Here is a 21,543-nt window from a genome sequence, read left to right on the forward strand (position 1 = left end):
AAATAGTCTGAATCTAGTAGATTTCAAAATGCAGGTATAACCTAGCAATGAAGTGGGTGTGTTTCATATGGATTGTTCTTGCTCCAACACTATTAAACATTTTTATTAGTGGCTTAGAAGAAAACATAAAATCATTATAATAAAGGTTATCCCAATTCACAGAGCTACTGAAAGAAAATTTAAGTAATGAAGAATACAGGGGTGGATCTGGATTACTTGGTAATCTGAAAACATGCAAACAATATCCATTTTTATATCAATATTCAAAGTGATATATTGGGAAGCAAGAAGAAAGTAGTGCCTGTTGACTTGAAGCGTAGGATTCCAAGTTGGTATGAAGTGTTCCTGAACAAAGTTGGAGGACACAAGGATAACCAAATAAATGTGAGACCTTAGTACAACATCGTGATCAAAAGTCACTAATGTCCTCTTTAGATGTAGTAACATGAATTGAGTAAGAGCTTGAACTTATTTTGAAGTAATATGCCCAGTTCAGGTGCCCACAAATTCTGCAAGGCCTCATTCACTTGAACAACATTCAGCAGGAATCATACTAATGATTAGCACAGAGGGAAACTAAATAACTTCCATCTACTTATTTTATCAAATTTGTAGATCCTTTAATAACTACCATAAATGTAGTAAACAGAGACTTTTTAATCCAGCAGGCAAGGCTACAGTAAGATACTACCATTCAAACATAAAGCAAGCCAAATTAAAATTATTAACTCCTTTTAAAAAGCTCATGAACCCAGATACTATATATCAGATACTTCACATCCTATGTCTCTCTGTATCTAAACCTTAGATCCTAGTTTCTCCTTGCATATTGCCGTTTCACATGGTTTAGGCCCAGCCGGCAGCTGAGCACCACGTGGCCGCTCACTCACTCCTTCCCCAGCGGGACCAGGAGGAGAATGGAAAAACAACGGCAAAGCCTTGAGGATTGGGATAAGGGCAGTTTACTGGGACAGCAAGGGAGAGGGAAAACAATCAACAACAGTGCTGATAACAAATATTAACAATGGGTGATAATAGAGAACAATTTACCAAACCAACGACCGACCACTCATCCCTTCCCAGAACCGCGCCAAAACTGCACCGCTGCCCCCCCCCCCACCCGACTAGCCCCCCTTTTATGGTGAGCATGATGTCACATGGCATGGAATAACCCCCCGGCCAGCTTGGGTCACTTGTCCTGGCTCCTTGTGAAATTAACTCTATCCTTGCCAGAACGAGGACACTGTTGTTCAGCAACCACCAATTCACGAAAACCTATACCTCCTGTTGAACTAGAAGTCAGACTAGGTGGTTACGAAAGGTTCCTTAGCAGTAACTGTAGTTCAATCTTCTGGACTGATTCAGTTCTCTGCCCTCTTACTGTCTAGAATTCTCCTGCTAAGAATCACTGACAGCATGATTAATCCCAGTTAGGCACTCCTTGCTCTGCTTGCTTTTATTTTTTCATGTTTCTACACTTTATGAAAGTGGTAAGTCCTTCTTAAACTCTTATTTCACACATCTGTGTGCATATTGTCAAGTTTTTACATTTCTTAAAATTTCATCTTAATGGAAGGGCTCCATATGTACCCTGCCATGACTGCCAGTAGGTGGAATACAAAAAAGAACATAGATTTAGTTGCCCATATGTTATGGTTTAACTTGGCAGGCAGCTAAAATAACTACACAGCTGTTCACTCACTTTCCTCCATCCAGTGGGATGGGGGAGAGAATAAAAAAGAAAAAAAAAAAAAAAAAAAGGTGGTGAAACTCATGAGTTGAGATACAGTTTAATAGGTCAGAAAAGACAGATGATGATGAAAATAATGATGTTGTTGATGATCATGATAATAATAACAATAAAGTACAAAACAAGTGATGAACAGCATAATTTCTCACCACCCAAAACCGATGCTCAGCTAGTTCCTGAGCCAAGCCGCCTCTCAGCCAAAGTCCAGTTATTTAGTGAGCATAACATCATATGGTATGGAATATCCCTTTGGCCAGTTTGGGTCTGCTGCCCTGGCTGTGTCCCCTCCAGCTTCTTGGGCACCTCTGCCTTCTCACTGGCAGGCCAGTATGAGAAGTTGAAAAGTCCTTGACTGCTTGGCAACAACTAAAATATTAGTGTGTTATCAATATTATTCTCATCCTAAATCCAAAACACATCACTATACCAGCTGCTAGGAAGAAAATTATCCCTGCCGAAACAAGGACAACATCATCATAGAATCATAGAATGGCCTGGGTTGGAAGGGAACTTAAAGATCATCTAGTTCCAACCCCCCCTGCCATGGGCAGGGACACCTTCCACTAGAACAGATTGCTCAAAGACCCAACCAACCTAGCCTTAAACACTTCCAGGCATGAGGCATCCACAGCTTCTCTGGGCAACCTCTTTCAGTGTATCACCACCCTCATAGAGTTTTTTCCTAATATCTAAATCTACCCTCATTCAGCTTAAGGCTATTATTACTTACCCTATCATACCCTTGTAAACAACCCCTCTACAGCTTTTTTGTAGGCCCCTTTTAGGTACTAGAAGGCCACTATAAGATCTCCTCAGAGCCTTCTCTTTTCCAGGCTGAACAACCCCAACTATCTCAGCCTGTCCTCATAGAAGAGGTGTTCCAGCCCTCTGATCATCATTGTGGCCCTCCTCTGGACCTGCTCCAACAGGTCCATGTCTTTCTTGTAGTATGGATCCCAGAGCTGGATGCAGTACTCGAAGTGTCATGCCAATCATCTCCCTTGACCTGCTGATCACACTTCTTTTGATACAGCCCAGGATATGGTTGGCTTTTTGGGCTGCAAGTGTACATCACTGGATCATGTTGAGCTTTTGTCAACCAACACCCCCAAGTCCTTCTCCTTAGGGCTGCTCTCAATCCGTTCTCCATGCAGCCTGTAAAAAACCAGAGTTTATGACCTTTGGAAGAATGGGAAGGCAACTCAGGTAGACTACAAAGACATTGTGAGGTTATGCAGGGAGAAGATTAGATGGGCCAAAGATAGTGACAAAGGCTGAGGAAAAGGCTGAAGTGCTTAATGCCTTCTTTGCCTCAGTCTTTAGCAGTAAGACTAATTGTTCTCAGGGTACCCAGTCCCTTGAGCTCAAAGACAGGGACAGGGAGCAGAATGAAGCCCCAGAATCCAAGGGGAAATGGTTAATGACCTGCTACACCACCTAGGCACACACAGGTTTATGGAGCCAGATGGGATCCACCTAAGAGTATTGAGGGAGCTGGCAGAAGTGCTCACTGAGCCACTTCCCATCATTTATCAGCAGTCCTGACTAACCTAGGACATCCTAGTTGACTGGAGGTTAGCAAATGTGATGCCCATCTACAAGAAGGGCCAGAAGGAGGACCCCGGGGAACTACAGGCCTGTCAGTATATCCTTTGTGCTGGGGAAGGTTATGGAGCAGATCATCTTGAGTGCCATCACATGACACATACAAGACAATCAGGTGATCAGGCCCAGCCAGTGTACATTTATGAAAGGCAGGTCCTGTTTCACTAACCTGATCTCCTTCTATGACCAGGTGACCCACCTAGTGGATGAGGGATAGGCTGTGGATGTTGTTTACCTGGACTTTAGTAAAACCTTTGACACTGTTTCCCACAGCATTCTCCTGGACAAACTGGCTGCTCATGGCTTGGATGGTTGTATGCTCCTCTGGGTAAAAAACTGACTGCATTACCGGGCCCAAGGAGATGTGCTCAGTGGAGTTACATCTAGTTGGCGGCCAGTCACAAGTGGCATTCCCCAGGACTCAGTACTGGGACCAGTTCTCTTTCATATCGTTATCAATGATCTGAATGAGGGGATTGAGTGCACACTCAGTAAGTTTGCAGATGACACCAAATTGTGTGGAAGTGTTGATCTGTTTGAGGGTAGAAAGGCTCTACAGAGGGATCTGGACAGGCTGGATTGATGGGCCGAGGCCAACTGTATGAGGTTCAACAAGGCCAAGTGCCGGGCCCTGCACTTGGGTCACAACAACCTCATGGAACGCTACAGGCTTGGGGATGAGTGGCTGGAAAACTGCCTTCTAGAAAAGGACCTGGGGGTGTTCATCAACAGTCAGCTGAGTATGAGCCAGCACTGTGCCCAAGTGGCCAAGGAGGCCAACAGCATCCTGGCTTGTATCAGAAATAGTGTGGCCAGCAGGACTAGGGAAGTGATTGTCACTTTGTACTCAGAAAGGTGTGGCTGCACCTCGAGTACTGTGTTCAGTTTTGGGCCCCTCACTATAAGAAAGACATTGAGGTGCTGGAACATGTCCAAAGAAGGGCAATGAAGGTGGTGAAGGGTAAAGAGCAAAAGTCTTATGAGGAGGGGCTGAGGAAACTGGGGTTGTTTAGTCTGGGGAAAAGGAGGCTGAGGAGAGACCTTATCCCTCTCTACAACTCCTGAAAGGAGGTTATAGTGAGGAGGGTGTCAGTCTCTTTTCCCAAATAACAAGTGATAGCATGAGAGGAAATGGCCTCAAGTTGTGCCAGGGGAGGTTTAGACTGGATATTAGGAACAATTTCTTCACTGAAAGGGTTGTCAAGCACTGAAACAGACTGCCCAGTGAAGTGATTGAGTCACTGTCCCTGAAGGTATTTAAAAGATGCATAGAAATGGTGCTTAAGTACATGGTTTAGTCATTGGACATGGCAGTGCTAGGTTAACAGTTGAACTTGATGATCCTAAAGGTCTTTGTTCAACCTAAACAATTCTTTGATTTTATGATTTTATGACACAGTCTTGTCTTGGAAATACAACCTAATGGACTTGTCCTGAAAATCCAACTAAAGACAATTACTTCTGCCTGTAGATGCTGTGTCCTTGGTTTTAACTTAAAATGAATATATTGCTGTCACAAACCAATGTTAGGAGGAGGGACATTAAGCATCAGTTTCCTGTGAGAAGTTTTACTACCTGTGATAGCTCCCTCCAGATAAAATCTGCATGCTGACCACTCTTCTTTCTCATATGACTGATCTTTTCCATAGCTCCATATAAAGACTCATGTCATGCTATCCAGGTGGAAATCTATACAGCTAAAATGTGAAGTTTCCTTAGCTGCATTCTTCTGTGTTACACAGGAATAACTGATCGAACTATAAGGTATGTCTGACCTATATTTTTTATAAATTTAAAGATGTAGCTATATTTCTTATTAAGTTTGTATATGCCCAGAGAGCACTCGTTGTCAATAATAAAACTAATCCTTCTAATAATTATGAATAAAAATTGGTCATAGAGTTTTTTAATCTAATAATTAGCATCTATTTTTGGAGGATGTTTGTGAAATGTAATAAAGAAGAGAGAGGATAAAATTAGATGCAATTTTAAGGACTCAGTTTGATTCATTAGAAAGAAAAAAATGTGGCATAGTATATCTCACTGTTAATAATCAGCTTCTCTAATGCTGTTCATAAATGCTGACCTCTCTTATGAACTAAGGGATTGCATGATGAAGAGAGAGCCTGCACATCAGCCTGAAAATTTGTATGGAACATTAACATTTGAATAAACACATGAATACCCTGCAAAAAGCACGGTATTGAGGTGATACCATGGAAATATACAGGGGACATAATTATTTTCTGACTCTTCCAAATATGTATTTTTCTTAATAATGAATTCTATCTACATACCATGCCAACCTATTCAAGGTGCTATGGAGGAAATGTGTTATTTCCACAGGCATCAGAGATTTCCTGCATCAGCATGACATATATGAAGGTGATACTGTGATGAAATTGCTTTGACAGTCTTCATTAAACTGGATAATTCTTACTGTAATACTATGGCATATAGCAATCATTATAATGATGACACAGATTATCATATTGCAATTAACATCATACAATGAAAATCATTGTCTAGTCTCATCCAAAAACAAATCCCTTTGAGGTACACATTGGACTGTCCCATCCTTCTGCATCACCCACAAAATGCATCCATGTCCCTGAGCAAAAGCAATCCCATGGATTGGGTTTGCCTCTGCCTGAAGCAGGACTAATCCAGACTGTTTTCACCAACATATTCTTCACGTGCGCTACGGGGACTTTATCCCCTTCTACAGTACGTGGAAGGTTTCACTGGGCAGGGCCAGCTCAATTGGCAGATCCCCTAGTGTTAGCCAACAAAGTGGCCTTTGCTAAATATGTATCCCAATGTTTGAGGGTTCCACCACCCATTGTTCTCAGGGTAGTCTTTAGCAGTCCATTGTATCATTCAATTTTCCCAGAGGCTGGTGCATGGTAGGTAGGGGATGTGATACACCCACTCAATGCCACGCTCTTTGGCCCAGCTGTCTAGGAGATTGTTCTGAAAATGAGTCCCATTGTCTGACTCAATTCTCTCTGGGGTGCCATGTCGCCACAGAACTTGCTTTTCAAGACCCAGAATACTGTTCCGGGCAGTGGCATGGGGCACAGGATATGTTTCCAGCCATCCAGTGGTTACTTCCACCATTGTAAGAACATGGCGCGTGCCTTGGCAGGTTTGTGGGAGTGTGATGTAATCAATCTGCCAGGTCTCTCCATGTTTAGATTTCAGCCATCGTCCTCCATACCACAGAGGCTTTACCCGCTTGGCTTGTTTAATCGCAGCACACGTTTCACATTCATGGATGACCTGTGCAATAGCATCCATGCTCAAGTCCACCCCTCGATCACAAGCCCATCTATAATGCTGCATCTCTTCCTTGACAGCCTGAGGTGTCATGGGCCCACTGAGCTATAAATAATTCACACTTACGTTGCCAGTCCAAATCCACCTGAGCCACTTCAATCTTGGCAGCCTGATCCACCTGCTGGTTGTTTGGATGTTCCTCAGTGGCCCAGCCCTTGGGTACGTGGGCATCTATGTGACACACTTTCACAACCAGCTTCTCTAGCCAGGCAGTAATATCTTGCCCCAATGGGGCAGCCCAGATGGGTTTGCCTCTGTGCTGCCAGTTGCTCCGCTTCCACTGCTGTAACCACCCCCACAGGGCATTGGCCACCATCCATGAGTCAGTATAGAGGTACAGTGTTGGTCACTTTTCTCTTTCAGCAATATCTAAAGCCAGCTGGATGGCTTTCACCTCTGCCAACTGACTTGATTCACCTTCTCCTTCTGCAGCTTCTGCGACTCGTTGTGTAGGACTCCATACAGCAGCCTTCCACCTCCAATGTTTCCCCACAATGTGACAGGACCCATCAGTGAACATGGCATATTGCTTCTCATTTTCTTGCTTTTGAACAAATTAAACAAGAAATAGTTCATGCCATAGCTCTTGGGCCAGTCCAGGCAGAACCGGATGTAAAAAATGTGCTGTACACCGCAGCCGGGGAGAATGGCCCTACCTGGAGTCTCTGGCAGAAAGCACCAGGGGAGACTCAAGGTCGACCCCTGGGGTTTTGGAGTCGGGGATACAGAGGATCCAACGCCCGCTACACTCCAATGGAAAAGGAGATATTGGCAGCATATGAAGGGGTTCGAGCTGCTTCAGAGGTGATTGGCACTGAAGCACAGCTCCTCTTGGCACCCCGACTGCCAGTGCTGGGTTGGATGTTCAAAGAGAGGGCTCCTGCTGCACACCATGCAACGGATGCTACGTGGAATAAGTGGGTTGCACTGATGACACATAAAGTGGCTAAAACACATTGACACTAGTTGGTAGGGGACTCTTGAGATGGTGGCATATCCCCAAAATAAATGATAAATAATAAATCAAATAGTTTTGAATTAGTTATATCTTGTTTATAAGTGGTAAAAGTGTTCTTTTTCTAGTATAATTTATACTGATACTTAGTTGTGCATAGAAATTAATTTGATTTTACCCAGACTGGAAAATCTATAGGTGCCTTTTTGTTAGATGGTGATGTAGAATCCCTTTTAATGAAATCTGGTGCACTTCACATTGTAATATTGCAAATAATAAATCCTGAGGTTCTACAGGAAGAAGGAACTTGGACAATGTACAAGATGTTTCATACTTCAGAAATTACACCTTTTTGAGTACCATTTATTTGTATCTCATTGGTAATGTATATGTTCACATTCATATGTGCAGTAATGACTTAGACACTTGTATGTCTATCAGTGAATAGTAATTCTCAATAGCAAAACATAGAATTTTCAGTTTCCTTTTGCACAAGGAAACCAAAGTGTGCTAGATAAGAATGATATATGGCTATGAATCCCAAGGGCAACCTATTTCCACCACATTTTCCCCTGTTACTTTCTTCATTTTAATTCCTTTCTGCAGAAGTACTTTTAAGAGAAACCTCTCAGGTCTTCAGCAGTGTAACATGACATCAGAGGCAGTTTAGAAATAGTTTTTGGAAGCTGAGCTACGAACTTCTTTAAATAAATGATCTATTTGTTTCTAGCACATCTAATAATAATCTTTGGACGACACATGAAGTTTGGGAAGCTCCAATGTGGCAAAAGGAGGAGTGATTGATAATATATTGGTGGAAAAATATAAGTACTATTAACAGTGTTAAGGAATTTAGAGAAAAAGATTATGTATGAGCCTACAAGAGGAGAGACATAGTAGCTCTTTGCATTTCTGTTGTTAGGAGTCACCATTTTTGACATACGTAGAGACTAAAAAAGGTACTATAACTAAAACCTTTTCTCAAGGCAGAAACTTTGTGCATTTAGTCGGTCTCATATGAGTTGCTGGCAGTGACACCAAGAGGATCCATCAATATTATCTCTCCTGCTATAGATTTTCAACCCTTAGTATTCCTACTGCCTAGTAGAATTAGGTGCATGTATTAGGTGTAGGTGCCCAGATGCTGGCAGTGAGGGGCTGCAGGGGTGGCCTCTGTAAGGAGAGACTGGGCCTGTCTGGTGCCAGACATAGCCAGTTCTGGCTTTCTTCAAGAGACCCAACACAGGGCACAGCTGAACCCCTCAGTCAAGACAGTGGTGCCTCTGGGAAAACACATTAAAGAAAGTAGACTTACTTCTCTGAGGCTGATGTCTTTTCTTGGTATTTATTTTTTTTTAAATAAAAAAGAAAAGAAAGGCAATAAAAAAGTTCAAGTGATTTTTCAGAATGTCTGGCATTTTCTCTTGCTGAAGTATGACACTTCAATTTTGTTCAGACCCAGGAGATAGAGGAATTGAAAAAACATGGATTTAGCCCCATTGAAGATTTTTTTTCTCTAAAAAGAGATCTTTTCTGCAGAATTGTAAGAATGTCAATACTATATCACTAACTATGAAATTTTTATGCATATAGGAACTAATCACCTTAGATTCCATTATCTAACATAGGTTTTCAACATAATTTCTTCTTCTCTGCTTCCCCCAAAAAAGAACAACACACTGGAAACCAAACAAAATTCCCCTGTATTTTCAAGATGTCTGGAATGATGTGGCAAATTAACTGTTATATAATCAAACTGTAACACCAATGGGCTAATTTAACACCACTTGCAATTAATCTGGTCCCTGATTTTAACAATACATAAGTGTTCTAAGTCAAAGTGTATGTGACAAAAGTACTTTTCAGACCACCACATTTTTCCAGAGAGATGGTAGAAAGCTCAGGTCTAGGTGGGCATTCCCAATCTGCTTTGCCGGCATAGCTGTATTAATGTCCAATACTGAAAAAGTGTTCCCAAGGTCAATGTAGTTTTCAGCAGCAACTTATTCTTTTTCTGGAATAAGTTATCCTGGAATCTTATTCAAAAGCAAAATGCCAACCAAATCATGGTATTTTGGTGTAATTGAGGACTTTGAGCAGTTGAAACTATGGTGGTCATAAATCAAGCTGCTGCCCAATGTATCTGTGGTGATTAAAATGCTACGCTGGAAATTGAGTGTCCTGGTCTCAGAAACAGATGAGCTTTCTAAAAGTAATATATGGTTCCTAATGTTTTAAGTTAAAGAGAATTTAGAATTAGTATGTTCATCTACTACTATCCAGCAAAAAACGTCCTTGTTAGTCATTGATTTATGTTATTACACAAAATTATTTTTCTATCATCACAGACAATATCTAAATTAAACTAGCATCAACTTCACCATCTCATACTATGATTTTGCTGAGTTTTTCTGCCCTCTGCTGACTAAATAGTCATCCCCAATAAAGACAGCTATGTATTCAAGAAAAATGATCTATTACAAGGAATGTTACCACCCTATAATGCTACCTGGACGAGGACCTTTACTTGCCAGATTGAGGACTGCAAAGCTAGAGGTGGTAGGAAACTGCTCCTCTCTTTCAGTTGGCCATTTCTGGCAGCTCATATGGAACAGCTGCTGCAGAAATCTGAAGTGGCAGGGTGAAATGAGAATTACTGCATAAGTCCCAGAGGGCTGGCAAGCAGGTAAGTTTGACCCCACACAGCTCTACTGCAGTCCTTCTCTGTGGCATGTCAGGAGAGAATAGAGCTGTAAATATAACAATACAATAAGATGCTTGTTCTCAAAAGAATCTATATTCTTTTATGCTTTATCTCTTAATTATACTTAATTTAGAAACCGTTTTGCTAATATTTGCTCTGTTTTCTTTCATTGTTTTATATCCTTAAAAATGTAAACTTTAAATCAGATTCCTGGAAGCCTGCAAATCCTGGATAGCTGTGGAGAAATGCTGTGATGGCCTGGACATTTACATTGTGTTTTTCCTACTGTCACAAGGACTAGAGTTTCCATCTAGAGTACCAATGATGCAACTAAATTCAGGCAGGCTTTGGTCATGTGAAATTCAGTATTTGGATATCTGCATAGTGGTGCTAGCAGCTAGGAAGGAGAGTTTCACTTGTTTCACAGTATAATCACAGCCAAAATAAAACTAATTAAGACTCAGCTTGCAGTGCATAAATTCCTGATTCCTGTATGACAGGAGAACAAGATTAGTCATTTTATAGATGATCAATGTCAAAAATAAAGTGAAAACCTATGCTGTAAATGTAAGCAATCAGACAACAGAAGTAATATACATGTACTTCAAAATTTTATTTTCTAACTGGGGAGAAAAAGAAAGAAAGGGTATTCTGAAGTCAAGAATTTTCTGAGTGATACAAGCATTTAGGAATATTTTTCTGCATCCTTAAGTTCCTAAAAGGTCATAAAATCAAGCATGTGTTCTGTGTGCTTAATGCCAACTTAAAAAAGGGGTTTAGTCTGGTATTTGATCTAAAAGTTATAAAAAATGCACAAAGGATTTATTTTACTATTTATCTTAAAGGAATGCATAGGTATCAAGCATATGTTCTGTTTAGACTTAGAACTACAAGTTATGTAGGTAGATTTAACTCGTAGTGTAGATTTGTTAGCTTTCTTTCTCCCATGTAATTTCTTTAGCATTTTTAGATTCTTCTTTGTCAAGTGATACCCAGCTTAAGTTGCAGTTATTATTGGTATTATAATCATCACATCTTGCATTGATACCTTTCCTATATCCCACTAAAATCTGGATTTTAACATGGATGGGTTGTTTTGTATTCAATGGCAGGTTATTATTATTTTTATGTTCTATCTCTTTTCTTAGACAGGTATTGAAAATCAGTCCTTGTGATCTTAGGATAGTGTTGGCCTGCTTCATACTGCAATTATGACAGATGGTGGATATGGCACCTGAATAAGAATCCAACACCAAATGTAGCCCATTTCCATTCTTTCAGTATTCTGATTTCTTTTTAAAGCTAGAGTTTACATAAATATTGTTGACTGAAGTACAGAGGAAGGATGGTGAAGTAAAAATAAGTTTGCTCTTGCCATTTTAGCTCTGTATTTATTGACTGGATTATTTAGGGCTTATTGCTGTTTTCCTTGGATAGATTACTGTGTGAGAACTGCCTGGAAGCTGATGAACAAGGGTTAGGACTATTCAGCTTCTCTTCTCATTGCTGGAAGATCTTGACTTCTGGCTACAAATAAAATCCTATTAGATAGGGGTTAGGATTACACGTTTTCATTTTAAGATAGGCCTTCTTTTTTCATCTGTTAGCAACTGCTTTCACTTGACATAAATCCTGACATAGTCCATGAATTACTATGTCTGTTCCCACATATCAATTTGTTTCCTTTCTGGGATTCAAATGAAGCTTTCTTATAGGACAGAGCTGCTAAAAGTAGTTTGAACACAGTTTTGTGCAATAGCCACTCCATTTTACAATAAGATTATGTTAAACTAAAAAAAAAAAAAATAATCCCTGAAATATTTGACAAAAAAAAAAGCCTTGGCCTTTCCCTCCCCAACACCTTTTTCACCATTGCATGATATATGAGGTGTAGTTAAAACTGTTCTACAGAGGAGATTATGATGGGTACAATATGTTCACTTTAACTTGCCACTAACACAAAAAATCAATCATTTCACCTACTTCTTAAAGCTGTTCATTGTTATTTCACAAGAAGCGTTAACACATCTGGTATCCATGTCAAGCAGAAAGCACCTATCAACGGCACTCCCTTTCAAATTGCAGGTGGACCAAAATCACTCTAATGTGCTGGAGGCAGAGAAGGGCTATTGGGTGCTATAAAACAGTTGTCATAACTAAGGATTCTACTTATCTTCTTATGAGCAGGCAATTAGTTGAGATAAAAACCTGAATGCTGCATGTAAGCAGTGCAGATTTGAAGTCTGTGCTGCAGTCTAGTGTAGTGATGCACCAAGTAAATTTAAACAGATTAGTACATTTTCCAGCAGCCTTCCAGCTGCTTGGTGTTGGCTACTTTGTTCTGCCTATCTCCATCTATTACAGTTTATCATTGCTTCTGGTACCTAAGGAGTGCATTTGAAGCCAGTTCAGATACCCTATATAACCAGTCAATGTGCAATGTAGATATCTGTCCTGGTTTTTGACTAGGATAGAGTTAATTTTCTCCTGAAGCAGGGATGGGACACAGCCAGGACAGGTGACCCAAACTAGCCAAAGGAGTATTCCATACCATATGATGTTATGCTACCCATAAAAAGGGGCTAGTTGGGGAGCAGCATGGCTCTGTGAAAGGTCTGAGTGTTGTTGTTATTTCCTTCTCCCTTTGCTGTCCCATTAAACATTCCTTATCCCAACCCACAAGTTTTATCTTCGTCTTCCCGTTCTCCTCCCAATCCCACCGGGGAAGCAGAGGGGGGAGGGGTGAGCAAGCAGCTGCCTGGTGCTCAGCTGGGGCTGCACCACGACAATATCCTATTTTTAAGTATTCTCAAGTACTGCTTTCACTCCTAAGGCTAGTGATATCACCTTCTCAAGAGAGTACAATGGTGCAAAATTTTCTCCATAGGGGAGTGTCCTGGCTTTGGCTAGGATAGAGTTAGTTTTCACCAGAAGCTGGGATGGGACACAACCAGGACAGGTGATCCAAACTAGCCAAAGGGGTATTCCATACCATATGACGTTATGCTCACCATAAAAGCAGGCTAGTCGGGGAGGGCCAGTGTCTGAGTGTTGGTCTGGTCATCATTGGGTGAGAAATTTCATTGTGTATCACCTGCTTTATATATTCTAAGTAGTGATGTTATTTCCCTCTCCCTTTGCTGTCCCAGTAAACTGTCCTTATCTCAACCCACGAGTTTTACCTTTTTCTTCCCACTCTCCTCCTCATCCCACCGAGGGGGAGGGGTGAGCGAGTGGCTGCCTGGTGCTCAGCTGCCAGCTGAGGTTGAACCACGACAGCTTTTTTGGCACCCAATGTGGGGCACAAGGGGTTGAGATAACCACAGATCTGACCTGAGCGTGTTAAAACAAAGTTGTTATAAGCATTTATTATATTAGGTAAACAGTTGCTGGTCGCAATGGTGTTTTGTTTGTTCATGTGGCTGTGCTATGTAAACCCATACTTGCTGTATGTATTCCCTGCAGCGCTGTTTATCACCTCTGGAAGAGGGATTAGGATTCTGAATTTGCTGTATGGTGTAATATTGACTTATGATATTGTAGCCAAAAAGAAAGGCCTGTAACGAAGGCCTGCTTATATTATACATAATAAGAAAATGTAGCCAAGAAGAAAGGCCTGTAATGAAGGCCTACTTGTATTATATGTGATAAGAAACTATTCGTTATTACTTTAGGTAGAAGGCTAACAATTCTTAGAATGAGCACCTGCTACACATCGTGAGAAAAAGGAGGAGCTACAAGACACTTCAAGGTCCTTACGTACATACTTTGCAGAAAGGGAGGACATTAATTGCCTCCAGCAACATCCTTATCTTTCTGAGGCGTATAGCAAACAATTACCAACACCGAAATACTGAGAAACTAGGGGAAAGGTAATTTGGGCCAGGGTCCCCACGACCACCGACCCATAAGCCCCCTACCCAAATTATACCACCTACTCAAAAGATAGAGGCAGAGAATAGAACTAAGCATGCGTTCTAGTTTGCATACTAGGCGAAGAAATATGAACCAATTATTGGAACGGGGAGTGTACCACTTTGTAATCTTTGTAACATTTGTGTATAAATATGACAAGAGAACCAGCATTAGGTGTGCCTGATTTGAGGAACTATCCTCCTGACACTCAGCACTGCAATAAAGGAAATGCCTGCTTCTTAATGCTAAATTGGTGTTAAGGAGTTTTCTTTCATTCCCGAATTTCAGTGACAACATGATAACATCAATAGTCATGAGGTTAAGCTGGTATGTGAATGTGGCATTGCTGTCATGCTGTGGTGGGTTGACCCTGGCTGGGGGCCAGGTGCCCACCAGAGCCACTCAGCAAGGCAGGGAGGGGAGAAAGGAAGATGGAGAAAAACAACCCCAAACTCGTGGGTCGAGATAAAGGCAGTTTAATGTAGCTAAAGCAAAAAGCCGCGCGCGGAAGCAAAGCAAAAAGCAAAGATTATTCTCTACTTCCCATCAGCAGGCGATGTCCAGCCACTTCCTGGGAAGCAGGGCTTCAGTAAGCGTGCCCCTTACTCCGGAAGACAAACATTGTAAAAAAAAACAAAAAAAAAACAACGAATGCCCCCGCCCTGTTCCTCCCCCTATTCTCAGATTCTCAGTTTCTTACTGCTGAGCATGACGTCATATGGTATGGAATATCCCTTTGGTCAGTTTGGGTCAGCTGTCCTAGCTGTGTCCCCTCCCAAGATCTTGCCCACCCCCAGCCTGCTGCTGGGGAACAAGAAATGTTGGAAAGACAGCCTTGATGTGTGCTGGCACTGCTCAGTAGTAGCCAAAACACTGGTGTGTTATCAGCAGTTTGCTAGCTACCAATACACAGCACCATGAGGGCTGCTGTGGGGAGAATTAACTCCATCTCAGCCAGACCCAATGCACATGCCCATACCTTGGATGATATCTCTCAGAATTGATTAATAATCGGACCCAATCTATGGGGAATACAGAGGGGGACAATTTCTCCTGTTCTTTCACCTCTCCTTTTCTCTTTTAGCTGGTTACAGCAGCTTTTGAGAATTTTGAACACCCTTGGGATGTTCAAGCCAGCATGTTCCTATTGTTAAGGCTCCTGAATGTGTTTCAAGTCCTGTTCAGGGTTACAAAAAATTCTTTTAAGAATGCCACCCAGAAATCTGCCCTGAGGCTGAACAGTCAGGAGTGACATGGTGTGAGGCTCTGATAACAAGCGAATGTCGCAAACACCCGTCTTGACATGGACAGGGATGGGCTGATGATGACCAGGGAGTGTTGAACAAGGACGGAGCCTGAGGAGGCAGGATAACATCTTGTGAGACCACTCCTGTATTCCTAAAACACGTAGCAATGACCATCCGTGCTCTGTACACCATGTGCCTGTGACAGATCACTGCTCGCTTGGTCAGCCCTGAAGTGGGGGGGGCAGTGAGTGCCCTGGACCCCCACAACCCACCGACTCATTTCTAGAACATTTCTGAACATTCCTGAGCACATACTGCGCCTGCTCAGTGATGACAGACCCCCGCCTATGGGGTGGGCACATCGCGTTATAAAAAGTGGAAACATAAGTTTTCGGTGCGCGCCCACCACCTGAAGACTACAACTACAAGCAGAGAACATTGCTGGATCCAAGGGTGGTGATATCTTTTCTCTCTCTCTCTTTTCTTTCTCTCTTTCTTTTCCTCTCTATCACTCTCTTTGTAACTTAATTTTCAGCACATTAGGGTAATATTGTCACACATTTTGCTAAAATACTTACCTTTCATAGTTCTGCTAAATTTTGAGCATTGTTGTGACCTTTGCCAAGCCTCTATCTTTTGTAGTTCCGCTGAATTTTAAGTAAATTTATAGTTGGTTTGAACCTCTGAAGTAATTGTCGTTACTTCTGATTACCGTGCAGAGAATTAAAAAGTTAACCTCACCCTCACCCCCTGAGTGGGACGGGACACATGGCATGTGGGAGAATATGGGCAGGTATTTAGAGAACTTCTCATCCCCAGTGGTTTGGAACTTCACTCCTGAACAACTACAGGACCCTGATAAAGTGATAGAATATTTGAAAGGAAAATGCTGAGGCTATTCCAAAGAGGTACAACTTACTGCACTGTGCTGGGCCCTGGCCACTGTCTAGCAAACACTGCTCGATAATAGGCAGCAACATTGGGGGAAAGAGAGCGAAAACAGAGTGACAGGCACTGTGGCTACTCAAAACACTGTGGCAGACACTGCAGCTGAATCAAAAAAACAACCCATGACAGGACCAGTTGCTTCTATGTACAAGAAGAAATACACAAAAAAATCAGTGTGCTTACTAAGAGATGATGAACCTGGACCATCATGAGAACAGGAGGAAGAGGCAGAACCAGAGGTAATAACCTGATTTCAGCTGCATTCCAGGTGAGCACATCATTATCTGGCTGCTCTGATGCTGGGATAATGGGGCCAGTAGCCTAGAATTAGAGGGTAGGGAGGCCAAGCATCTGAGATCCCTATCTAGGGAAGGGGCATTGACAAGGCGATTGGGAAAAAGATACAAGCCCTCAGCCTCTGGAGGCAACTCCTGTCAAGCAGGAGGGAAAGGTATTCCATATATGTCAGACAGACAAGTGGATCACCATGGAGAGAGATATCCAGTACCTGAGGGAATTAGCTGTGCAGGAGATAGTTTATTATGACCCAGATGGCATGCAATTACCCACAGCTCCTGATGAAGTCCTATGTACCCAACCCACATGGCAGAAGTTTGTACAGAGCACACCATTGTTGTACACCAGCTCTTTGGCAGTAATGGACTGGAAAAGCAGAGGCACCAACGGTGCATCAAGTGGCTGGCTGACTCCGGCAATATGAAGTAATCTCTCTTCTTCCTTCATCTTGACTATGAAGAAACTGTCCTGGCAATTCAGAGAGGATATGTCCTACTCCCCACCTGTACAGACCAGTATCTCAGCTATTAGGAGTAAGCATTCCTCTGCTCAAGAGAGGGGATATAGAGGGAACACACCATGAGGCACCCTGTGGTTTTACCTGCGTGACCATGAGGAAGACATGAGGAAGTGGGATGGAAAATCTACCTCGACCCTAGAGGCACAAGTACGTGAGCTGCAAAGCAAAACAATCACAAAAGGGGATTCTTCCAGGAAAGTAACACAGAACTTTCCAGCAGGCAGTCCCCCAAACCAACTGGAAGGTCTACTCTTATGTATGATCCTCTTGAAGGGATTTCTAAATAAGTAATTTTTGCAACAAGTGAGTAGTGAATACGATGAACAGGATTAGAGGGGCCCTGCCACCAGGCAAGTGGAGGAGAGAGACAACCAGATTTACTGGACTGTGTGGATCCACTGGCCTTGCACGTCAGATCCACAAGAGTGTAAGGCACAGCAGACACTGGCTTAGGGCATTCACAAAGCCTGCAAGCCATAGTGGGGAACTGCAGGGGTGGTTACAGCAATGGAAGCAGAGCAACTGGCAGCGCCGAGGCAAACCCATCTGGGCTGCCCCATTGGGGCAAGATATTACTGCCTGGCTCGAGAAGCTGCTTGTGAAAGTGTGTCACATAGATGCCCACGTACCCAAGGGCTGGGCCACTGAGGAACATCCAAACAACCAGCAGGTGGATCAGGCTGCCAAGATTGAAGTGGCTCAGGCGGATTTGGACTCGCAATGTAAGGGTCAATTATTTATAGCTCAGTGGGCCCATGACACCTCAGGCTGTCAAGGAAGAGATGCAGCATTATAGATGGGCTTGTGATTGAGGGGTAGACTTGAGCATGGATGCTATTGCACAGGTCATCCATGAATGTGAAACGTGTGCTGCGATTAAACAAGCGAAGTGGTTAAAGCCTCTGTGGTGTGGAGGACGATGGCTGAAATATAAACATGGAGAGGCCTGGCAGATTGATTACATCACACTCCCACAAACCTGCCAAGGCACGCACCATGTACTTACAATGGTGGAAGTAACCACTGGATGGTCGGAAATGTATCCTGTGCCCCATGTCACCTCCTGGAACGCTATCCTGTGCCTTGGAAAGCAAGGCCTGTGGCAACATGGCACCCTACAAAGAACTGAGTCAGACAGCAGGACTCATTTCTGAAACAACCTCCTAGACAGCTGGGCGAAAGAGCATGGCATTGAGCGGGTGTCTGTTGTGGTTTAGCCCTGGATGGCAACTAAGTATCATGCAGCTGCTCGCTCACTCCTCGCTCACTCCCTCTGCTCCGGTAGGACAAGGGAGACAATTGCAGGAGTGAAAGTAAGAAAACTCGTGGGTTGAGATAAAAACAGTTCAACAGGACAAAGAAACAAACAAAAAGAAGACAATAATAAAAATAATAATAATAATATGTACAAAACAAGTGATGAACAGCACAATTTCTCATCACCCAAACTTGATGCTACGCAAGACGCCCAGCCTCCCAGCCCACACACGCAAGTGAAACAAGGCAAGGAATTCATTCACCACTTCCCATCGCAGGGAGGTGTTCAGCCATCTCCAGGGGAACACGGCTCCATCACGCCTAATGGTTACTTGGGAAGACAAATGTCATCACTCTGAACACTGCCACCTCCCCTCTTCCTCTTCCCCAAGCTCGTTATAAACTGAGCATGACGGAGTATGGTATGGAATATCCCTTTGGTTGGCTGGGGTCAGCTGTCCTTGTCTGTGTCCCCTCCCAACTCCTTGTGCACCCCCAGCCATCCTGCTGGCAGGGTGGTGCGAGAAGCAGAAAAGGCCTTGGCTCTGTGAAAGCACTGCTCAACAACAACAAAAACATCTATATATAACAAAAACATCTCTGTATTATCAACACTGTTTCCAGCACAAATCCAAAACATAGCCCCATACAAGCTACTATGAAGAAAATTAACTCTCTCAGCTGAAACCAAGACAACTAGAGAAACTTGTAAGAAAACTTCGTAACTATCTCTTTGGCTGACAGATAAGGAAGGAAACTTCTAGCCACATGGCAATGCTGAGGAATCTTTGAATACCAGATTACTGTCTCTGTGTCTGCGGAGTAGGAGGGTTACCAGGAAAAGCTCCAGATTTAAAGCCTTGGAGAACCATTGAATTCACTTTTTTTAATCTATAATTTTCTGCCAGCTTCTATACAAACAGTAATTTCTGGAAAACAAAGAAACAGGGAAATGTACATGATTAAAAGAAAACTAAGTATCATGCAGCTGCTCGCTCACTCCCTCTGCTCCGGTAGGACAAGGGAGACAATTGCAGGAGTGAAAGTAAGAAAACTCGTGGGTTGAGATAAAAGCAGTTCAACAAGACAAAGAAACAAACAAAAAGAAGACAATAATAAAAATAATAATAACAATATGTACAAAACTTTTGCGGAAAAGAATAAAGAACACCTGAGCATGAAAAGATGTATTGGAGCCAAAATAAATTAAATAAGTTTGACTAGCTCTACAAGGAATACAAATTAACTTCCTTCCATTTAAATAATACTGGAAGAAATTTAACAATGAAGAAAACCTTAAATGTTGCTTTAAAAGCAGCCTGTAAATATGAACTTGAGTCGAACCTTTTTATAAAAGGAAAAAAGCCAATCAAAAGTTAATAATAATTGATAAGGGAATGTAATACTTACCCTTGTTGCAATTCAGTGTGTGTTCAACTCACAAGAGATTTTTAACCTGGTGGAAGGTATGAACTGGGTGGCATACAATGTGAATCTTCAGTACGAACTAATGTAAAGTCTGTCTTTTTTTAATTTGGACCTTGAAAAACCATTTGTCTGCTTTGTGGAGCTGCAGTATTATCTAGCTTGATAACTGAGTAAGTTAATACAGAGCTCTGGTTTTACTTGGTTGTTTTAAATCTATTACAGTTTTCCATCAGAAGAACTTCGGAAATACCATACTAAAACCAAAGTTCACTCACTTCTGTGGTCTTTAGTACTGTCAGAGCATTGTCCCAACAGTCAGGAATGTCTGAACTCCTCAAGATGAGGAGGGAATTCAGATCTTGCTGTTTGGGCAAAAGCTTTAAGCAGGACATGTTGTATGAAAGGGGGTACTTCACTACAAAAAGCAGACTACAACAGCACTGTAAAAAATTATGATTCTCCCTCTGTTCTTTGAAAGAATGGCTGGAGATACATTTATAGTGTAAGGATCTGACGTGGTTTAGCCCCAGCCGGTAGCTAAGTGCCACGCGCCGCTCGCTCACTCCTCCGCCGGCGGGATGGGGAGGAGAACGGGAAAACAACGGCAAAGCCTCGAGGGTTGGGATAAGGGCAGTTTACTGGGACAGCAAGGGAGAGGGAAATAACAACAACAGTGCTGATAACAGATAGTAACAATGGGTGATAACAGAACGATTTACCGATCCGATGACCGACCGACCAACCGACCCGGACGCTCGACCGGTCCCGGAGACACGCCGAACCCGCCCCAGCCCGACTAGCCCCCTTTTATGGTGAGCATGATGTCACATGGCATGGAATAGCCCCCGGCCAGCTTGGCTCACCTGTCCTGGCTCCTTGGGAAATTAACTCTGTCCTTGCCAGAACCAGGACAGGATCACAAACAGCTTCTGATTAGCAGCTTAGTGGCCTTTCTGGGGTGGCTCTTGCTTAATTTCTTTTGCTTAAACTGATCTCCTATAAATAAATTCAACATTTGTTGAGCTGCAGGAAAAGGTTGTCTTCAAGGAAAGCTCAGAGCACCCAGCATAGAGGCTATCAGACCCTCCATGAAAACAGTCAAAGCCTGCCCAGGGATGACCAAGAGACCAAGCCCACAATCCTCATTATTTGACAGTTGTTTATATACACACTTTTCTTGTAATTACAGCTCCTTTAGATGTAACCCTCAGAAAATATTACATCAGGAAAAGATGCCCAGTGGAAAAATGTTTCTGCCTGCTATATTGAAGATCTCAGCTAACAACTGTTTAGCAGACGACAAATACCAAAAGTAAACCTATTTCTCAAATGTCAAATTATGCATGAATGATACCTTTCAAGAGACTACTGCCATAGGTTTTGCCTTATGCTTCTCCAAGTTCACTAGAAAATATTAACCAAATCAATTTGGTTTTCCTTGGAGAATTTGTTCTATGATCATTTTGTGAAATTGTCTCAATTTTAATCAAAAACTTTCCAAGAGGACAGATTTCAAAGTTCCTATTGTAACCTTTACAGCTAACATTGGAAAGTTTTGGAATTTTGTTCGGGTTTTGG

Source organism: Balearica regulorum, chromosome Z, assembly GCF_011004875.1.
Source record: "Balearica regulorum gibbericeps isolate bBalReg1 chromosome Z, bBalReg1.pri, whole genome shotgun sequence".
Lineage (NCBI taxonomy): Eukaryota > Metazoa > Chordata > Aves > Gruiformes > Gruidae > Balearica > Balearica regulorum.